The following is an 18,026-nucleotide window of genomic DNA, read 5'->3' as shown; positions in this document are numbered from 1 at the left end:
AACACATGCATAAACGAATTGTTTTAACATTAATTAAACCTCTGGAGTCTACCTAGCCATGCACAAAACACAGGTTTAAGGGAAAGAGATAGAATAGAGATTTGCCTTCGGTTTCAGTTTTGAAACCTTAAACCACTGTTTCTGAGTTTTCCGATAGATTCTGGACTGCGGTTCAACACCTCCGTTGCTCTTGGTTCAATCCAAAAGTCATTCCTTCTTGGTTCAGCCCTTGTCCCTAGCCAAACCCTAACTTTCCTTTCTCTGTTTTCCTCTCACAACTCTCTGTATTTCGTCGCCTCCACTGATACGTGACTTGGGTTCTAAAAACCCTTAGCAGAATAATACAAGTATTTATATAGGCTTATACAAACACAACCCTAATTCTAATTATATTAGGAGACGGAGAAAAATAATTAATAATATAGCTAAGTCGGCTACGACCTAAAAATATAAAACCCTAAAATCATTATTAATAAACCAATATAAATGTAATTATTAATAAATCATAATAGTTAACTTAATTCTATACACACACATATATATATATACATGTATATCCATCAATGGGTAATAACTATACCATAAAATGCCATATCCAAGCCCAACTCCGTTGTTTAAAATATTAATTTAATTTAAAACATATTTTATTATTTAAACAAATAAATCAAATAAAACAATTAAATCAATTTAAACAATTAAAGCAAACCCACATAATCATATAATTAAATTTAACACATACTTCAATTAAACAATTAAACAATTAAACAAATACACAATTAACCAATTAAACAAATACACAATTAAACACAAAAACACATAGCCATGTAAACAACTAAAAATGCCCAAAAAATCAAAGTTAAATTCCAATTTTATCCTTTTGAAAACTAGAGGTATTACACATACTTAGGAGCATTTGTGTCTTTTCACAGTTGTATTTAGTCATTTCACACTTGCCTAGCATGTTGTATTGCATTTTACAAATTAGAATTCAAATGCATTGTCATCTATACAGCCTCAATAACAATTTTGTGCATTGTGTGACAAGTGTCCATTCCAGAGGTATTTTTGTGATTATACTTTATGACCTTGTGTGTGACAAGTGTCCTGTGGTCCTAGCTAGTGTAAGATTATATACACATATATATAATTTTTGTGCTTCAAGCTTGGATAAGAATGATACAAATGCCTTTACAAATGAGCTGTCATTTTCTGGTACACTAGTGGACAAAAAGGCTAAGTTGGCAAGGGCATTGTGGACCATTCACGGAGGGAACGTCAGGTTATTTTGTGGCCAATGATTTGGTGGTGGTGCCAGGTATATTTCCTCATTAGGGTAGGACTTGTACTCAAGCAAGTATGCTACTATGCTACTATAGAATTCATTAGGGTTTGACCCTCTTGAAAAAACCCTAAGCAAGTTGCATTGACACACACATTCAAGACACCAAAATAATGACCATTTCCTGAGTTTTGAGACTAATTGATGAGGTGAATTCATTTAAAAAATTTGTATTGATTGTACGAGTGCTTGATGAGGATGATGATGTTTGGTTGCAGTTGTTTTATGGAGCAAGTAGACCTGGTTTGAGTAGTCAAATTCTGTTCCAGCCATTTCTATAGCTACACAAAGGTTGAGGCAAGTTTGGTTCACTATTTTGCATCTGTATAGTGCTTATATGTGACCATTTTATTGTTGTAGTTACATTTTTTTTTTTTTCAACTTCTATCATGTAGTCAAGTAAAAAAAAAAAAAAAACCTTCTAACATGTAGATTGGGTTAATTTTTTATACCTAGATCTTCACTATGTCAATAATCGTTGTTGTATCATGACAGTTTCACTCCATTACTTTAATTATGGTTTTTTTTTTTTTTCAACTCTTTGCTATTATTCATGGTTTATTAAAGATATAATTGTTAAGTTAAATTATGTTAATAGTTAAAAGAACTTCAAAAAATTTACCAACCAAACAACTTTTTTGTTTTAAATTCTTTTCATCAAAATGCATTTTTCAAAGCCGATTAAGTGGAAGGAATTTTAGAAACTGATAGCTCCCCCCAAACAGAGCCTTAGGTATTGCTAGTAACTAACAGTAACCTAGGGCTTTTCACAAGCAAGAGGGAGGCAGGTGCAAGCTAGGAAAAGATTGAGAGAGAAAAGGGTGGCAGTCGTAGAGGTGGACGGGTAGAGGGAGGGGTATGGACTCTGGGATGGGTGGGAGGGAAAGTGGAGGGTACGGGGCAGTGAGCAAGCACGGACCTACTTGAATTCCACTTCTCCAAATCCATGGAGTACTTGTGCAACAAACAAAATTGTTTCCTACCCAAAAATGTACAATAGCAGTCAGAATCTAGTTAATTTACAACCTATAAATGAGTAGCAGTTGATGGTAGGATTATAGCTTAGTACTGGCTCACTTGGATTGTCTTGATCCACACTAGCTTTGGGCTTGTATGCCTTAGTCATCCTGTAGAAGCGTTCTTTAGTCATGTGGTTTGTCCTTTCATAAACAAAGTATGGCCTCCATATATGCTTTGGCCTTGGGATCATTGTGTAATTTCGCTACGATTATTCTTATTTTTCTCAAAGTTTTCCCACCAACTTGGAACTGTTTTTTATTGAAATTTTATTATTTTTAACTAAGTTAAACTTAGTTGTTCCCTCGATCATTCTCAAGGTTTTCACTATTCTTATGTTTCCTTCATGACTTGCGTTAGGATCCCAATGGTACGTGTCATATATATAATTAGTCCAACAATGCAATAAGTATCCAATTGGGCAATTGTTCTTTTGACATGGACTATGGTGGAGAGGTAGAAGCTTGTGAAATAGTAGTGGTGGTGGGCCGGTGGCTTGTTGAGTAAAATAATTTCAAGTGTTTTTTTATCATATTGATCACTCGCAATGTTAATTCTATGAAAAATGTGCATTGATCGAGTTTTGTTTATTCTTTTAATTCTTGTTCTTTAGTTTCAATTCCATTCATCTGCTCTTACTACAAGTTGTAGTTGCTCTTAATTTGCTTAAGATCATGTTTATAGCATGGAGGGTATTGCTTATAAGTTTTCATGTTTAGTCCAACAAATTATATATACAGGACAAGTCAGTCCAAAATTTAAAACACTACCGAGTCCAACTTATATAGTCAGGTCATTACTAAAGGCTTCAAATTATATTGAACCAGTCTTTATCATGACATGTGTAAAAATTAGACAACAAAGAAGTTTTGTATCTAAATTGAAGGTCATGTAAACTTTTGTGAGGGCAGGCCTATTGACTTTTATCATAAGTGTCAAATTTTATTTTATTGTGTTTCAAAGTCTGAAGCTTTTGGACTTTTATTTTTGTATACAGGATTCCACTATTCCATCCTCTGTGGATTGGAAGAAGAAAGGAGTGATTTATCCTGTTATGAACCAGCGACATTGCAGTGAGTATCTTTGAACAAAATTTTTGTTTTAATGTTGATTTTATTTGATAATTTTGTTTCTATTTTCTTAAGGTTGCCGTTGGGCCGTGGGCGCAGAAGAGGATCTAGTGCAGAGCCGACTACAGATTGCGTATCAATTTCCTCAGATGGTCGTGCTGGCATTGCTAAGAGTTGATAGATTGGCTTTATATAAGATATCTAGAGGATAGAGACTCTAAATGTCAGTGTGCCAGAATATCAAAAGCACAGAGATACATAAAAAGAGGAATCGATGGTGCATCGGACTATCATTTTCAACCCAAAAGATTAATAGGAGCTGAAAAACGGATTGTAATATATGTTTAGTTTATTTATTTATTTGTTAAGTGTACAATGCATGCTTGTTTGTTTGATTTCTTTAATTATAATTTCTTTAGGTAAGGAGAGTCGCTACAATCAAAGGTTTTGTGACAATATCTAGCAACTATGAGATTGGTCTGGTCAAAGTAGTAATTGACGGTCATGTAGTTGCTGTAAGGACGGATGCAGGGGTGGATTTTGGTGGGCTTGAGCCGACTCCAAATTTTTTTAATTTTTTATACTATACTAATTTTAGCCCAACCAAATAAAAAATTATTAATGGAATTAGGTCACCCAACCCCAAATCAACTCAGCCACCATGCATAAAAAAAAACGGCCCAAGCCAAATAAATTAGGGGCATCAAAACTTATGGGGCTCAAAATTGATAGGCCCATGCATGCTGGGTCACTTTAAAAACAAAATAGTTTTAGGGCAAATCATTTCAGCCTCCCCAATCGCCTCCATCTCTATTCTCGTCTCTCTCTCTCTCCAACTGCAAACTACAAAATCTTCAAGAATCAGAAGTTCAAAACCCATATATTTCAATTTATCTATCTGTCTGCAAGAATCAAAAGTTCAAAACCCAGATCGGCATATCATTTCAGATTGTTCAAAAAATCAAAACCCATATCTTTCAGTTTCCATTAGGGCTGCAAGTTGGGTTGGCCCAACCCAGCCCAGCCTCAACCCAACCTCAACCAAAATCGGGTTGGGTTGGGCTAACCCGAAATGTACTTAACATGGGTTGAGATCATAACCCGGACCAAATATTTTCGGTCAGGTTGGGTCGGGTTGACGGGTTGAGTTTTTTTTTTTTTTTAATTATATATATAAAATTTTTTTTTGAATTTATATATATTATATATATGTATATTAGATATATTTGATTATATTATTATTAAAAATATATATTTGTTTAGGGCAATCATTTCTGCCTCCCCAATCGCCTCAATCTCTCCTCGTTCTCTACTCTAAAATTGCCTCATCTCTCTCTCTCTCTGTGTAACTGCAAGCTACAAAATCAACCAAGAATCACAAGTTCAAAACCCATATATTTCTGTTTATCCATCTTTCTGCAAGAATCAAAAGTTCAAAATCTATGGACTTTCTCTCTCTCTGCAACTGCTAACTTGTATGTATGGGTTTTGTTTTAATTTATTTTTTGAAGTCACGACGGCGGTGGATCAGTGGCTGAGGCGAGGAACGCCGGCGGTGGATCAGTGGTTGACACGAGGGACGCCGGCGGCAACGGCAGAGGAACGCCGGCGGCGACAGAAAGAGAAAGAGAAAGAAGAGAGAGAAAGAGAAAGAAGAGCGATGAGAGAGAAAAGAGGGAAAAAAAAATTTTAAGCCCCCTCTCAACTCTCAAGCTTGCCCCCCTCTCAACTCTCAGGTTTCGTCCATGGACGGCGGCGGAGACAGAGAGAGAAAGAAGAGAGAGGAAAAAAAAAAAAAAAAATTGGGTTTTGGGTTGGGTTCGAGTTGAGCTCGAGCCCAACCCAAATATGTCTGGGTTTTAATAAAACCCAACCCGAACATGAACCCGATTTGTGAATATAAGCCTCAATTTCAAATTTTCTGGGTTGGGCTGGGTTAACCTGCCCAAGTTGCAGCCTTAGTTTCCATCACCCGCTGTTCCAGTTCGGGTTCGCCGTTCGCAAGCTTCAGCCGCTGGCCCGCTGTCTCTCAACACTCAAGCTTCCCCCCTCTCTCTGCAACTGCTAACTTGTATGTATGGGTTTTGTTTTAATTTTTTTTTTTCTAAATCAACTAATCAAGGTCTATAATTCTTGTGTTGCAAACTAAATCCTATTTGGTGGAATTTTTTATGATCTTTTTAATTTTTTTTTTTTTATAACAAAATTTGCATTGCATTTTGAGGTAATCACCGTAATCTACATTTTATTTCAGCAAAACAATTTTTTATTTTATTTTATTTCTATAACTTCTATTTCTTTTATTTTTCTTTTTTTTGTCAATTATGTCTACAAGAAAATTTGAATCTGGGCATGAAAAAAAAAAAAAAAAATATATCTGAATTGGATTAGAAATCTATTGAATCTGAAACAATTTTTATCAACATAACAAGCTTTTTGAAGATGGAAATCTTTTTAGAACTGAAAAAAATAAAATAAAATAACATAAAATCATAACTAGAACTTTGACAAGCAAAAGTACTTAATATAGGGTAAAGCTCTAAAGTTACTTCTTGAAAATTTAAATACTTACAAAAAGCATGTTTTTGAGTGAATTCCATAGTGTTGGAAGGGGCTTGCCATGAACTACCTCACACTCTGCTTCCACTAGTAGATTCTCAAATAGGATTAGTAAATTGGTCAAAAAAAGAGATAGGGTACTGAGTGGTGAATTGTTGAGAAATAAATTGGTAATTTTTTTATTAATTACCCAAATAGGATTTTCTATGCCTTAATCAGTCAATTGTCTAAAGAAACATTGTTAGTTAACTAAAATTGAATTAATCAACAGTTGATTTTGGTTGACATATTTTTGATTTAGCCCATCCCATTGAGAAATCCTAGATGTTTTGTTTCACATAGAAATACAATTTGTGTAATGCACGAAGGATATATTCAATCTTTTGGCCATATTTTTATTTTCAAATTTTGATTTTTGATTTTCGTTTGTTATTAGAATGCAGAATATCAGGATATTGATTTGTTAATTTTGAAGGTTATTCCTAAACTGATGCATTGTACTTTGGTATTGGATTAATTTAACATAAGAGCTGAATATAATATGTGCTAATCACACCTATCCGTAATCACATCTCTTTCTATGGGTAGGTGCCCAACATTTTGACTGAGAGCATAGTTGGGTTGGGTTGATGCATGATACAGATACTACTTAGATGGTGGTGTTTTAATTGTTATGAGTGAGATTGTGAAACCTCTTCCTCACAACTTGAGTATTTTCTTATTTTTAGGGTTATTATTGGGCCTTAATATTTAGCAAGAATAAGGTACAAGAAACATGCCTCTTCAGTCATCAGGTAACAAACACTTATTTTTTCTTAAATTTTAATTGGCATTTTTAGCTATTGGTTACGTTTATTTATTCATGTTTTACATAATTATTTTTTGTTTTTGTTTTGTTGTTGTTTCTACATACATATATATAATATTGTTATGATGTGATGCTCGAACAATTTATTAATGGGAATTAAAGACTTAGAAGTTTAGTTTTCAATTTCAGAATATATGTTTTGCAAGTTTATTAACGCTTTTAAAACTTTTCTTCTTTTGTTTTAATAATATAGGTCTCTTTTCTAAAAGAAGAGAGTTGATTGGGAATGAGTGGAGTAGGGGAAAAGAAAACAGGTATGTTTTTTTTGCCTAGCTAGTTGAATTATATAAATCACCTTACCGTTGTAGCAGTGATGTTACCAATTATGATAGGAAGTCTCTTTTCAGTTTATCTTAATCAAATGTATATCTATGCAAGAGAATTACGTGATTCTAGATGTCGATTCTAGATGAGGATGTTGATGTCAACGTTGACTCTAGTGATGACGATGGATGATGTTAATAATTTGATGCGCTCAAATTAAGTCAAAGCACTTAGAATTGAAGAAAATTTGGAGTTGAAGACATACTATTGAGCATAGTGTCTAATTCTTTTAGTTTCAAGAATCTTTGGTCACTTCAACGATTTTTCAGTTCATGAAATTCTGAAACAATGGTGTGTAATATGATTCATCTACTTGGGGTCTCTTCTTTTTCATCTTTCTAAACCACTAATTTTATCTATGAAAAAGAAAAAGAAGACTATGCAATTTTAACTTAACTTTTTCAGTTCGAGTGAAATGTTGAAATTGAAACAACAAAGAAGAGAGAGTCCACCAATAAGAATTGCCTAACTTAGGATAAAATAAGCTCTCTGAGCGTCTTGACTAATATTGGCGTTGGAGACTTTTATAGATATGGACTTGTAGAGAAAAAGATATATGGTTGGGGGCACAAAAGTGTACGACAACTGTGAACCAACGATAGGGTTGTGAGTTTTTGGCTTGTTTCATGCATCGGATCTTGGAAGTGTACAACAATAAAATGGAAAGCTCTGATGCACTCAAAGTTACAGATAGAGACAATAATTAATATTACATATTTATAACTTAGTTTACTAATCTAATATGATACTACATATGTCATACATATATACATATATATACATGTTTGTAACTTTGTACTTAGAATTAGATATATTTTAATTTAGCCTACCCCATTGAGAAATCCTGGATCTGGTCTTGGCTGTACTGGATTTGTATCGAGATCTCATAACATATAAGAAGGTTTATAAACATTGCAGAGACCATTAGATCCACTAATTACTTGTTTTTAAGTTTTTTTTTTTTTTTTAAATGTAATTATTTTTTTTCTTTGCAACAGGGAGCTTTTAGAAAGCCAATTGGTGAAGAACCAATGGCACAGCACTGCGTTCTGGTTGTCAAATACGTGACCAGCAAAAAGGGTGAGAGGTTCTTTCTTATAAAAGGATCTTGGGGTACAAGTTGGGGATGGGACGGATATGCCCTTGTGAGTCGAGAGGTTCTTGGTAACTGCTATTATCCTACTGGGGTCCGTTACATCGGGAACTAGAGATTCGAAGAGAAGTGAGAACCCAAAAGTCAAATGTTTATATTCAGAAAAGTGCGATTTCTTTTTCACATATCTCCCTTTTCGTAGTTAGTCATTTCATCTCAAGTAGGAATTGTTTTGGTTTAAGAATGACCCTTTTTGTTGGGTTGTAGTGTTGTATTTGTTTGTTGCCTAGCTTTGATGGTCTTGATCCTGCTACTGGGGTCCGTTACATCAGGAACTAGAGATTCCAAGAGAAGTGAGAACCCAGAAGTCAATTCAATCTTAAGTAGGAATTGTTTTGGTTGTAGTATTGTATGTGTTTGCTGCCTAGTTTTGATGGTCTTGATCCTGTTAATTCTTTGTTTGACCTTCAATTAATTTGTCTATTGTTGATGTGGTGGCAGGGGAGGGGGGATTTTGTGCTACTGGATGCTTAAGTTGTTTGAAAAAAAAGAGGTTATCATCAATTTGAATTCGATGGAATTGAAAGCCCTTTCCGGTCACTTGGTATAGTCTTTGGTATAGTCTTTACAGCTACTGATCATCATCTACTCAGGACAAAGATCAAAACTGAGCATCCATGAGATTCTTCTTGTGAATAATCACATCATCTTGCAACTTTCAAAAACATTTTAACACAAGAGAGCAGGAAGAACCATGTGCACATTTTTTTAAGGGACTGGTCATTCAGTTCTTCTTGAGTTCCTTTTTATTTGAATGAATTTTTTGATCTATTTATTAAAATGAATTTTGTACATGTACGTGGTTCATTTATATAATAATATTTACATTGCATGGTCTATTGGCAATTAATAATATTACCAATTAATTCAACTCTTACTATTAACGGCATTAGTAACAAGCTCAGCTTCGTGATATAGCAGCCAACATGGATAGCAGCACATAAACAACAGCATAACATGAACCTCCCCAAGGCGGGTTACTCTCCTCGGGTATCAACATGTATACACAAGGAGATGAGCTTCTGGGTAGCAAAATCGCCTCACTAGTCGTCATGGACATGGAAGAAAATGCTGCAGTTGAGGGCCTTAGCTAGGCCTTTCATCATACATCATATTGGCAACTGGTGACAGAGTCAATGCTGGACAGCATGCAAAAGTGAGCAATTTCACTTAAGAGGGAACATGCATGGTATTTTTCATACCCTTTGCTACATCTGATGCCCGATTTGAATGATCATAGCTCCCTTCCATCAATTTCTATCGTGAGAGATGATCTTGTTTCATGGAAGCACTCCGCTACTTACAAGTTCTCATTAGGCCCCACACGCTCGAGGTCCTCACATCTCCTTCTATCCTTGCTGAGTGGGCTCATCTAGCATGGTTCAAACCATGCATCCCAAGCCATTGCTTCATAATGTGGTTAGCCTTTCAAGAGAAGTTACAGATGCATTATTGCCAAGGCCTTCTATGTTATCATTGTTCCAACTTTTGGTCGCTTTGTCAATCAACAAAGGAAACTCGCTCGCATATGTTTTTTGATTATGAATTCTCCAAACCAATTTGGAAATTCATTCAGCAAGAATGTGGATTTCATATATTGCCTTCCAGCTGGAATGAGCTAATTGTGTGGTCTTCTCACCGTTGGAAGGGTGCAAACAAGAACTGCGAGGTTTGGCCGTGTAAATTATGCTTTTTCCTTTTGTTAAGCATAAAATGAAAGTGAAGAGATAAATAAAACAAGTAGAACACATATATTACGTGGTTCAGGCACAAAGAGCCTAAAGAATTACATCACTTTTATAATACCCCCTCAAATCATAAACAATACACTGGCAGATGCTCCTTTATATAGGAGAAGAAATTATGAGAATAGAAATAATTAGAAAATAGGAAACAATAAGGATTTTTCTTCATTGATTCTTCTAGTAACACCAAATCTTCAATAATAGAAAACAACATTAATTTATGTTGATGTTAGGCTTGAATGTTAGCACCTCAATTCAAATCCAACTCGATTATTAGCATCTCAACACAAGCCCACCCTTGTATAAATTTCTGAGTTGAAAATATCAACCAACCCAACCTTATTTGTAAAAATGATTACTCATAATAAATTGAGATGTATATAATCGGGTTCAATTCGGGTGACCCACCAAAGTTACTCTACAAGTTTTAGAGTTGAACAACTAATTCTGGAAATTGAAACGAGACTCGCGACTATGAATCAAATATTAGTCCTGTATAACACCACCTTCTCACATTTTCCATTGGAGCTTATCAACATCAATAATGGATTTTAGAATGAAACCTGCTAGCCATGAATTAAAAGATTATGGTGCTAAATACCCACCTTGGTATGCAAATTTCTGCCGTTTCTTATGCCAAAATTTGAGATAACAATGTGAGCAATGGTGACAGAGACCAATTAATAAATGTTATCAATCAGAGGAACTGAACTGAATCAAACCGCAAGCAATTAGGAACCTAGTCAAATATCTGATTACAAGGGAAAGGAGAAGAATAAGAAATCATATGAATGCCACTTCATATATGAAAGAACTGCTTACAACTATCTCAGCTTCTCTGAACCGTCCAAATGAAGCTAATAGAAAAAGTGACGACCAAACAAAAGGTCTCTCTCAGCACCAACCAACCCATCATGTCTATTTCATTAGAGCAATGATATGTGGAAAGGGTGGGTGACACCGAAAGGAAGTTATGTGAGTGAGGGCATGAAACCCCGTGACATCATGTAGTAAGACCCACACTCCACTCACACAAACTATTTTTGACACTCAGATCATCTTCATACCACCATCAGCCACCCATCACCAAGTCTCCATCACATCTCTACCAGTAAACCACATAAATATGAGTCCTTAGTTCCAATGCAATAATGACCGCTACAATGGCCTGACAACTATTTCTTCAGTTTGTCCCTCCGTGTGAACAACTGAAAAGAAGATGGTTCGACACATACCTGTCCTGGACAACAAAATACATCCGTGCTATGAGTTTTCCAGCAAGATTTTATTCTTGTTTCATACTTCAAAAATTTCGTGCAAAGCAACAAAATTTTACAATGCCAAGCAATTTGCAAGAAGCAATCAAGAAATTTATTTAAGGTTTGAACACTTGATCATATTCAATTACATGCAAGCAAAACTCCCATCCACATTTATACTCTAAAAACAAATGCAAGATTAATTCCTCTTTATCAAATATTTCTTTAAATTTGACACCTTGTTTACCCATACCATCAACTACTTAAAGTATTAACCTTGATTAGCAAATTGCAAATTAATATTCATAATCTCACAAGTGAGACAAACCTACCATCTTCAGTTGTCAGTACACATTTTTTAGATAAAAGGAGCTTTAAGGAGTATTCCAAATTCAAAATCAAGCAGTTTACCATCCCTTCCATCCAAATGGAACTAAGCTCAACCTAGCATATTACTTTCATTAATCTCAGAATACCTGAAATAACGACAAAAAATTATACAAATATAAATATAAATGTATGCCATGCATACAGATTCAAACATGTCAATCAACCATTCATGACATTCAATTATAAATATTATGTTACATGCAACATCACCCACCCATATTTTATTTAGAGAGTAAATAACACGAAGATAAAGTAATCAAACTATTCTACAATTTGAGTAAACAAAAAGACACGCGAAAATTTATATGAAGTTTGAGCATTTCAATGCTTTGAGATTCTATATCAAGACCTAGTTGGATTTCTATCTTTTTATCTCTATCCAAGGGGATAACTCTCTATATGGAGAGAGATTATCTGCAAAACATGGTATGCCTCTTGTGTAAGAAAGAAAAGTGAAGCACAAATGCAAAATCTAAAATACCATTTACTTGAGAAGAAAACATACCAATCTTTACCTACACTAACATTTGGTCCAACACATTTATAGTAACAATAAAGCTTCCACCATAATCCACTAAAAAAAATTAACCTAGTCACATTTTTATAGGGCTTAACCCTAATAGTTTCTTTTTAAGAGAGATGAAGCAAACAGACTTCCAGACAAAATCCATTATCTCAAAGTCCCTTCAGTCAAAGTTGTTGGCAGTAGCTTTTTAAGAAAAACCTCTTCAAAGTCGGGCATATTACTTAAGCTTTTAGAGTAGATAGTTGTTAACTAGTAACAGATTCTAAATGACAATTTTTCTTTATTTCTATCCAACCTCAACAAACTTTGCTTTGATTGGGTGGTAGGTTTGAAGTTGGAGACTATTGATTATTGGTTGGGTGATTGTGGAGGGCGTAGGAGAAGCATTGTGTAATACCCCTAATTTTAAAAAGGATAGTCCTGGAATTTAATAAATTGTTTAAATAGTATTTTTATTTAATTAATTGTTTAAATTGTATTTTATGTAATTAATTGGTTAAATTGCATTTGTTTATTTCTTTGGTGTGGTTTAATAGTTTTAAATTGTTTTAGGGCATTTAATTATTTATTTGCTTTAATTTAATTATTTTATTTTTATTTATCTGAATTTAGGGTTTTATGTTTCTAGTTTAGCCGACACTATTTTAAACCTAGAATATTCAATGGGCCACGTTATTTATGGATTAGGGTTAATGTTTAAGTCTATAAATATAATCGCATGTGGGTTTAGGGTTTTAGAAAATGCAATAAAACCTATTTACGTAACAGAGGTCTACAAAGAATAGTGAGATACAGAGAGAGAAAAGAGAGAAGGTTTAGACCAAGGTTGGACCAAGAAGGAGGAAGGAGAGGTGTTTTTGGGGTTGAACTAAGGCATTGGAGGAGCAGACTTGCAGTACAGGACACGAACATAGCTTACAGAGACGGTGAATTAGAATTTCAAATCTGAAATTCAAAGGCAAGTTCTGTTCTATTCTATCCCTTTAGTCTGTGTTCTGTGCATGCTTAAGAAGACTCCAGGGATTAAACTAAGGCTTAATTATATCTATTATGCATGTTTAATCAGTAATTAAATTGATGGTATTAATCTATTCTTGGTTGCTTTAAGAAAATTAACTTGTAACCTTGCTGCCGCTGTGAATCAACTTGTGTTTCAATTTAAGTTTTGATTGTATATCATTGTTTGTTGACTAATCTGGGACTGAATTAGAACTCCAGAACAAGTGTTTAAAACAGAATTTAATTGCACCAAATTTATTTGAATTAAATCTGTTGCAACTTGCTTAGGATTTGCTAACAGAGGTTCTGTAAACGGGGCTTTAAAACTTGTGTTCCTACACATGTTAGGATTAGAACTCAGTGGTTTAAACTTATTTAGTACTAAATTGAACCTAGAATAAGAATTAGAACACACCACAGAGGCTCTGTAATCACCGGAGTTGAAGAAGATGAAGCTAGAACGGACGTAGACTGCAACGGAGAAGGAGCAGGCTCTAAAATCACCTTAGAGCCGGCTCAAAGAGGATGGAGCCGGCTCAATGCTGAAGGAGCTGGCTCTAACCTAAATTTAGAGCAGGCTCAATGTTTTAATTGAGCCTGCTCTTCCTTGAATTGCCCAGAAACGAGTTTTAGGGGCTGTTTGGCTGTACAGTGCTTTCTAAGGCTGTTTAAATGATACTGTGAGATGTAATTAAATGTTAGGGACTTAAATAAATGTTAAAAATATTTAATACAATAATGGTTTAAGGGAAGGAGCAATGAATAGTTCAAATAATGGCTATACATTGCACTGTTTTTTATAGGTTTATATAACTGGAACTTGGCAAAGTTTTGTGTATAATTCAATTATATATAACTCTATATTTTTACTGTGTTATAAGTATTGTAAATTAATTATATTTATCTATACTTAGTTGGATTTAAATTAATATTTAATTTGTTTAATTTGTATCAATTTATTGGCCGTTTTGGAGGATTTAAATGCTATGTCTTATTCTAGCTATTTAAATGATTGGAGCATGATATTTAGGTTCTGTAGTGAATACCTAATGTTGGTATATGTATGAATTTATACAAATGCATATACTGGAGGATGGTTGTTTATTATATAGTGTTATTTTAATAACTATGTTATAATGGAGGATTGTGTATACCGGTATGGGACGGTGACATACTAGGTATGGATTAGTCAAACACTAAATCCTACCTAATTTGGATTAAGGTATGGATTAACCCTATGAGTTAAGTCCATCACCTACTTGTGTCATATCAATCAAATAATTGAATGACTTAATATGGTTTCAGGATGGATTTGCTTTACATTTATCAAACCACTTTTCAGATGGTTGATATTTTGTAATAGGAGGACATGGACTTTATATATTTATTATATGTGCCATGGTATAAGCGTGAGTCTCAGGACCATGGTTAGGGTGCGTATATTGCCTAGGATGGATAGTTGGACAGAGGTGTTGTTCCCTGGTAAGTCTAGATACACATGACCACAGTATATGCGATTTGCATGGTATCTCTATTCACGCTGAGACAGACCTTTTTGGACTAGTGAGCGTCCTATAGTGTGTACTTATACATATATGGACTACTCTAGATATTGTTGAGTCTTTCTAGTATGTATCTGCGTATCGAATTCTGTTTGGATTGTAGTAGATCAGGACTTGCATGTGGGCCTGACCCACCCTTATATTTTTCAGGTACTCGTCAGTTCCAGGGTTAGAGTTTGATCGTGCAGAGCAGATACAGACTTCTATTCTACCGACAACGTAGGACTTCTTTCCAGATATTAGATTTGGATTTTATCTTCAGTTTTCTTCCATGCAGTTTGGGATTTTATTAGGGGTCCACTAGAGATGGATTCCCGAGTTGTTAAACTTATGGAGTTTGGATTGTGATTTAAATATTTATATTTGAGGATTTATTTTAGTTTCTTTCCGCTCATTATATTATTTCTTTAATCACTTTGTATTCCGTGTTCGTTTTTAAAATATTAATTGTTTGATATCTCTCGGATTTGGCCCTGGGCCTGATCAACCCGTGTCTCGGATCCGAGGGGTATCACAGTTGGTATCAGAGCACTCCAGGTTCAAGTGTCTCTAGGATTCTATCGTATAAGACTTCCGCGTAGCGTTATCTCTTGATTAAAGCTTAAGTTTAGGATTCGTTGTATTCTTTACGGTCCTAGTATATCGTACTGATGTCTGATTTTATATGTTAACAGCATGGTTAACGCAAGAACCAGACGTAACAATCATTGACGAAGGGAGGAGGCACGTAGGCAGTAAGATTTCCTACAGCGTCGGCAGATGGAGGAAGAGCAGCAAATGCTTGGGTTTCAGGATGTTGAAGGTCAGTTTTGTAATGAGCAGGAGGAAGTTCAGCAGACTCCGGGTCAGGTTAGAGATCCAGAGATTCCTCCTCACCTCAATGACCTTGTTGCTCGGGCTATAGAGGCTGGGGTAACAGCTGCACTTCGGAATCAACCACCGGTTCAGCAGGCACCTATACCAGCACCGGTTGTTCAGACTAATACTTGGGAGACGGCTAAGAGTTCTTTCACCAAGGGGAGTCCACCTGTGTTCTCAAGCTCCACTGATGCGAAAGCAGCTCACCAGTGGAAACGGGACATTGAGCGTCATCTTCGCTTGGTTCAGTGCACGGAGGTTCAGAAGCAGATGCTGGCTACCTTCAAGCTGGTTGGGGATGCACTACAGTGGTGGGAGTCCGTTACCACTATAGAGGAGAGGATGACATTGAGTTATGATCAGTTCAGTACTCGCTTTGATGAGAAATATTTTCCCTATGCAGTCAGGGCAACTATGAAGACTGAGTTTCTAAATCTGCAGCAGGGGAACATGACGGTGGCAGAGTATGAGCAGCAGTTCACACGCTTATCTCTGTTTGCTCCGGAGGAGGTGGATACGGAAGAGAAAAAGCGCAATAGTTTTGTGAAGAGACTGATGTGGTTGATTAAGTGAGCTATTATAGGCAGTCTAGCTTACACTACCTATGCTCAGGTGGTAGACGCCGCTTTGCAGCAGTATCAGATGACAGTGGACATCAGACGGGACAAGGGTGAGAAGCGGGGTGATAAAGACTCTGCTAATCGGTCAGTTGAGAAGGGAAATGGAAATGATCATCGACAGAATGACAAGGGCAAGTTCCAGGGACAGCAGCCTTGGAAGAAACACAAGGGTGGTTCAGATGATAACAGGGATGTGTCACCTATTCATGGGCAGCAGAATGGGGGACCACAGACTGGACAAGGTCAACCACAGGCTAATAGATAGAGGAGGTCATTTGGTACTTTCTAGGGTAGTTGCTACACTTGTGGAGGGTATGGTCATACCTCCAGGCAGTGTCCTAAAGCAGGACAGGGACAGGGGCAGCATGTGCAGCAGGGGCAGAGGGCGCCAGTACCTTTACCCGCTCCACAGGTACCCCGGATTCAGAGACAGACTTATCCGGCTTTACCGGCACCGCCGCAGCCTCAGGGATAGGCACTGCAGCAGTTGCACTATGGCAGGGTGTACAACCCCATGCCACAGGATATGCAGGCACCTCAGGCTATTGAAGGTAAGTTTCCTATTCATGATTACTAGGACGTGTTTTGTGGAGTGCCACACACTCGTTATATTTCGGTCTTTATATTTTTTTTATCTGGGATGAGGACGAGGGTATTAGTATATCGAAGTTGGGGAATTTGAGTTGCAGCCAGATGCGACTTATTTTGAAGTCACCGAATAGTATTATTAACTGTAGGGATAATTAAATCCTTCGTAATAAGGTTTTTCTTTGATGCGTGTTCAGTAAAGTCATTACAATGGGGCTGAGTCCACTGGGAAATAGGAGGTTGGAGTCGCTCGCAGTTTCCTAAATTATGGGAAGAAGGTAAGAGCGAATTCTGATGACGGAATTCCTTTTGTTAGGGGGGAAGAATGTAATATCCCTAATTTTAAAAGGGACAGTCCTGGAATTTAATAAATTGTTTAAATAGTATTTTTATTTAATTAATTGTTTAAATTGTATTTTATGTAATCAATTGGTTAAATTGCATTTGTTTATTTCTTTGGTGTGGTTTAATTGTTTTAAATTGTTTTAGGGCATTTAATTATTTATTTGCTTTAATTTAATTATTTTATTTTATTTATCTGAATTTAGGGTTTTATGTTTCTAGTTTAGCCGACACTGTTTTAAACCTAGAATATTCAATGGGCCAAGTTATTTATGGATTAGGGTTAATGTTTAAGTCTATAAATATAATCGCATGTGGGTTTAAGGTTTTAGAAAATGCAATAAAACATATTTACGTAACAGAGTTCTACAAAGAATAGTGAGATACAGATAGAGAAAAGAGAGGAGGTTTAGACCAAGGTTGGACCAAGAAGGAGGAAGGAGAGGTGTTTTTGGGGTTGAACCAAGGCATTGGAGGAGCAGACTTGCAGTACAGGACACGAACATAGCTTACAGAGACGATGAATTAGAATTTCAAATCTGAAATTCAAAGGCAAGTTCTGTTCTATTCTATCCCTTTAGTCTGTGTTCTGTGCATGCTCAGGAAGACTCCAGGGATTAAACTAAGGCTTAATTATATCTATTATGCATGTTTAATCAGTAATTAAATTGATGGTATTAATCTGTTCTTGGTTGCTTTAAGAAAATTAACTTGTAACCTTGCTGCCGCTGTGAATCAACTTGTGTTTCAATTTAAGTTTTGATTGTATATCATTGTTTGTTGACTAATCTGGGACTGAATTGGAAC

The sequence above is a fragment of the Cornus florida genome, unplaced genomic scaffold (genome assembly GCF_030987335.1).
Source record: "Cornus florida cultivar Cherokee Brave unplaced genomic scaffold, ASM3098733v1 CherokeeBrave_3.0.0_Hap2_Chr01, whole genome shotgun sequence".
NCBI lineage: Eukaryota > Viridiplantae > Streptophyta > Magnoliopsida > Cornales > Cornaceae > Cornus > Cornus florida.
The sequence above is the reverse complement of the archived record's forward strand: the minus strand, read 5'-3'. Positions refer to the sequence as shown.